We start from the raw sequence: 6,058 nt of genomic DNA, 5'->3' as shown, positions 1-6,058 counted from the left end.
ACAAATAATTATTTCAATCGTAAAAAAGGATTTAAATATTTATGTTTCTCACCCACACCTATCATATTGCTTCAGAAAACATGGATTAAACCACTGGAGTCTTATGGATTAATCTTTTGCTGCTTTTATGTGACTTTTGGAGCTTCAAAGTTCTGCTCACCATTTACTTGCATTGGGTGAGGGTAAGTAAATGGTGAGAGAATTTTAATTTTTGAGTGAACTATCCCTTTAAGAGGAAGAACATTCCTGTCATTAAAAGTGCTGGCTAATACCAAGTTTTACTACAGTTTTATTGTTTTCAAAATAATTGAAATATGGTACTTTGAAAAAAAAAAAAAATACCATGGTATTTTTATTTGTGTTTATTTTTTAGGATGAGTTATTCATTTAATAGCATGTATGAAGTATAAACCTATAAATGATAAAAGACACTTTTGATTTTATTTTCTCCCAAAACACTAAACAGCAACATAAACTACCACAGTACTTTCCTTCAGCAGTGTGGCCAAGTTTATTTATTTATTTTTTACTTCAAATATATATTTGTAAAATAGTAAAAAATGCATCAATTCTGCTTACTGAAAGTGTGAAAGAACTGTTTGAATGTGCTGCCTTTCTGTTGCTAAGAAAAAATTGAGGCCCACCCAAATGTAATTTCCTGGCTACGCTCTTGCTTTCCTAAACACCTGTTTGTCACTATACACTGCAAAATATTCCTGATTCATGAGATCATTACGTGCAATGTTTAAAGTTTAGATTTTTAGGTAATTTGATCTAATATTTAATATTTTTTAAATGTTGCAAATTTATGTAGCTAATGAAATCCCTGAAATGATCACATTTATTTTGAAACAAAATACTTATTTGTAATTTTCTGTTTTGTTCAATGTGATTAAATTAAAAGTTTTTATTTTATTTTTTATAACTGTCTAATAAGTGAAAGGATAGTATTTGGGGTAAAAAGCCCCCCTGTTGCAAGGGCTAAAGACCCCCATAAAACACATTGTTTTTCTTAAGTGGAGCAAATAGATTTGTTCTAAAAAAATGTTCAAAGTAGGCTCACACTGACTGATCCAATCACAATGGAGATTCATTTGTTTATAGAATATTTGAGATGTTCTGAAATGCCAAATATGATTGAAATGAACAGAATATGTTTAACCCTTTTCTGAAGTGGTTATTTTGAAAAGTATTATCGTAATTTGTTACTCAAAAAGCAGCTTAATGTCTCAGATGTATTTGCCTAAATTGACAAATATTGCCCTATAAATATTGGCCCTATATTTAGGAGATATCGCAATAACCCCTCAGGGGGCCTTTTACACCAATTGTGGCAGACTTTTACTCCGAGAATGGTGTAAAAGGCCCCCTTTCCACCTTTAAAACAAATATTTTAATCAAAACAGCCTTATTTTTTTCACACAAATGATGTTGCTCCATCAATATTAAATAAAAATACATTTATTTTTTCAGTCTTGATACACTTTGTGATCAGAAAAAAAGCACGTTTTCCTTAAGATTTGCTTTTTAGCTCCGTTGTACCCTACCTATAAAAAAACAGTTTAATAGTCTCAATAGACTCTACAGATACTAACACACTGTGTAACATACTTTTGTGCATCAGCATACAAAGAGAAGCCACCAAAAACTCCAATGAGCACCTGTTAGATGAAAAGATTATGTAACACTCAGAGACACACATATGTGGGTGATTATACCACAACTTCACTTTACAACTGCACATTACTCTTTCTACTATGTATCGCTTTGCCATTTCAGAGAATCTGAGATATCTACCTCTTTAAAAAAAAGGCTTTTTAAAAGAGAGTGTAAAACAAATTCAGAGAGGACGTGAATGCTGATTGTCTTTCCTTAATTAAACAATAACATAATCAGTATACAGCTTAGGCCAAAGAATAGAAGGAAACTCTGTTTCTTTGATTAGTGTTTTCTAAGACTGCTCTCTTAAACACATTCACACAAAGAGCACACAGTACATGGTGTACTCTGTCCTGTTTTAAAGGAATGGTTCATCCCAAAATGAAAATTCTGGCATTATTTACTCATCCTCACGTGGTTCCAAACCAATATGACAGCCTCAGTCCCATTCACTTTTATTGTAGTACAGCGTCTCCTCTTGTGTTCCACAGTAAAGTCATACGAGTTTGGAACAACAGGAGGCTGTGTAAATGATGACAAAATTGACATTTTTTGGTGAACTAACACTTTAACATGATGGGTAGATTAGCTGCTTTATATCAATTCTCTTTAAATAGTAATAATTGTCATTGTGCTTATAAAGAAGCTTAAGCAATGCAATATAACAACATTTCTCCCTTTTTACCACAGTGACTGGTTTGATGTGCCTTGGCAGTGTATTTATTATGTGTAGGTCGGTCGACAGCAGCTGCCACTGTGCAGTTGACAGGAACGAGTGAGAGTCAGCAAAAAAAAAAAAAAAGGTCAAAAGATTGAACGATTTATGTCTAAATGTGTTTTGGACTCTAAATAATATTTTTTATTTTATTTATTTAAATCCAGTTCCAGATCAGCTATTGGCTCTGTCATGACTGCAAAAAAGAGGAATGTTGTTGTCTCGGTGGTCAAATTCCGTCTTTCTCCTGTAAAAAAGCCTATTTGCTGATGTCACAGTAATTTACTGCTTAGTCCATTACAGCAGCAGTTCTGCTTAATAGGTAAAAATAATATTATGATTTATGTACAGTAAATATTATATAGGCCTATTCATCCAGCTATCAGAATAATTCTGTAAACCTTATCAAGACAAAATTATTTAATAGCTAAACTGGCACTTTAAAAAGTGTCCTTTCTTTCCCATTGACCATCTGCTAAATGTCTACTTTCTCATCCACTCAATAGTGCATATGCATTTGTACAATGGGTCTCTACAGAATGATTAAGAAATACACACAATTAATGTACAATTAGTTCATTATAACTGCTAAATGTAAATGTTGTTGTGGCCAATCAGTTCATTAAAAGTCTGATTAAAGGAATATTCTGGGTTCAATACAAGTTAAGCTCAATTGACAGCATTTGTGATATAATGTTGATTATTACAATAATTCATTTTGACTTTTGTCCCTCCTTTTCTTTAAAAAAAAAAAAGCCAAAATCTGGGTTACAGTGAGGCACTTACAATGAAAGTCAGTGGGGCCAGTCCATAAACATTAAATTCTCAAGTATAGCCACAAGAAACAATATGCTTGTTAAAATGATTTTAGTTTAATAAAATCACTTACTAACCTTTTCTGTGTAGTTATAACCAATTTTACAGCTTTGTTGCCATGACGTAAAGCCATAAATCCTAAAACGACAGGAGCCCCATTCACTTCCATTGTGAGTGCCTCACTGTAACCTCGACTTTTTTTTTGTTTTTTTGGGAGGGACGAGTCAAAATATTTTTGCTGTAATCAACATTATGCCACAAATGCTGTCGATTGAGCTTAACTTGTATTGAACCCAGAATATTGCTTTAACCCTTACATGCATATGCGTCTTTAGTGACCCAGGACCTTATTCATTTATTCCCTGTACCTCATCCATTTTTTGGAGTTGTGCCCACACCTCTTTAGTGTTCCTCATTCTCTCTCTTATAAATAGTATAACACACACACACACACAAATTATAATGGCTTGAGTACCAAGTGTATAAAGTCATTAAAGACCCCATGTAATGGTTTTTTGTTTTGTTTTTTTTTTACCTCCAAAAATTATATTTTTATGATTATTTCATATCTATACATATTTACTATCACAGGATATATATTTATTTATTACAAGAGAAATGAGTACTTTATTCATACAAATAAATACTATATCATGTTGATTTTCAGTGTGACAACGGTGAATTATCAGCATCCCATATGCATGTAGACATGCATATTATACATGCTATTTCTTATTTAAGGTGGTGCTGTTGTATCGGTGATTGACTTGATTTACATTTGACATTGTTATTTGATGAAGAAATAACATGGAAGTAAACTAAAGCAAGTTTAACACGTGAACAGTATGATACAGTATGACTATTTTCATTTGGGTGAACTACCGAAATTATATAAGTTGTGCATCTATTTACACTCAATAAGTGCCTGGGGAAATAAATGTGTAGATTATGTGTTATGTGTAGATTATGTGTTATGTGTAGATTATGTGTAGGATATGTGTATATTATGTGTTATGTGCAGCTCAATATGTTTTTGACAGCCAGTTGTGTCTCATGAAATTTCAGTGTGGAAAATAATGAATCCTGTTTTAAATTTGTCCTGATTTGTTGCATTGTCTCTATGATATATGAAAAATAAAACATTATATATTTTTTTCTATTATTTTCTAATTGTTGAAAATATTTACACAATCTGGGAATTTTGCAGATCCATTTGTGATAGATATATGTCTATAAAGACCTGAATATGTAAGAGTTTTTGGTGAAATTCCCATACATTTAAGGGTTAATTCAGTCTCTTATTAAGTTGTAAACAACAGTCATTACCAAATATGAGCTGTTCCGCTTGCTAGCATGACATATTATATTACATAAAGCTAGATGTTGAAATAACTCATGGCCACACTCAATGACTGAGAAAACTGGAATTGGGCTCTTGAGGATGACCAGACTGGCACCTGCTGGGGTTCAAGCTAGCAGACGGTTCATACAGTACGTCTGAATACACTGTGAAGTCAATCAGAGCCTTGGAACATTAAAGCATTCTTTGTTACTTAACTTGAAAGACACACACACACACACACACACACACAAATAGAACAATTATTTGAGCTCTGAACTCTCTCAAATGACACTTTCTCTACCCTCAAGTCATCGAGGGAAAGATCTGTTAGACTAAAGGGTCACTGGAGATCTAGATGTGGCAGTGAGTCAACAATGCGGCATCCGTCTGACATTCATATACTTCTATTCGCACACCTGTCTCCCTCAATAAATCTCTCAATATTGGCATAGAGCATTTCCCTTATGGTAAGCACTCGGAGAGAATTTCACACGTGCTCTTTATCAGTATTTGATTGGTTTGGGTTAGCTGAGGCCAAACCACTTTGGGAAATGAGGCGTCAACTGGAAATTAGTTTTAGAATACAAAAACTATGACCCATTTCAAGCTATTTCTGTCCCCTTTAAATAAATGTAAACACAACAGCAGCAGAAACAACAATCTGACTGGTAATAAACGAATGGTGAACGAGTTGTGATTAGGCACAGCAGGAGCAGTTTTTGTGCAAGGGGTGAGTGAAAACAATGTGTTCAATTCAGTCCATTTTTGGTGTTATTGGAGTCTCTAAAGCACATATTTATAAGGGGGAAAAGCTAAATCTGTACACTGATGGATTTCCAGAAATGAAGGACATCTGAATGCTTGTCAGTAAGAAGCAACAGCTGAGGGAAGCATGACACCAGTGGGTTTAATGATCCAATATGTGTAAAGGCTTTTAGACTCTTAACTTTCATTTACAGCATACAAAGGTTTTGTCAGTCATCATCAAACATACATTTGTGGTTACTTCAGATTATCTAAAGCATTGCTATTTCCCCACACATTAAATTGACTGCTTATGTGTTGGAGAATTATTAACATTTAATATATATATATATATATATATATATATATATATATATATTTTGATGTCACTTCAGTGTTCTAAAATGCATTCATAATCAAAGGCAGTAAAGACAACGTCAAAAACATTGCAGTTTGAGTATACTGTACATGCATGGATAGTGTTTTGGGCGAAAGAAAACATCCTTACATAACCAACACACTTTATGATACCTTTATGATATGCTGATATCTTAGCCACAGACCCAAAACCCCATCCTCTTCCATCTGTATCCATGGAGACACTTAGCACGGCTCTTTCAGGACAAAAATAGCATTGGAATAATTCTCCCACAAACACACTTGAATTCAAAAGTGGTGACACCCAGACTTATGCAGACCTGCTCTTATACCTTATCCTGTTAATCTGAATTTAGTTGTCACACTTGGCACAGGATAAATGTGAAACAATATGAAGAGTCATT

Source organism: Myxocyprinus asiaticus, chromosome 34 (assembly GCF_019703515.2).
Source record: "Myxocyprinus asiaticus isolate MX2 ecotype Aquarium Trade chromosome 34, UBuf_Myxa_2, whole genome shotgun sequence".
NCBI lineage: Eukaryota > Metazoa > Chordata > Actinopteri > Cypriniformes > Catostomidae > Myxocyprinus > Myxocyprinus asiaticus.
Note: the sequence above shows the minus strand (reverse complement) of the source record.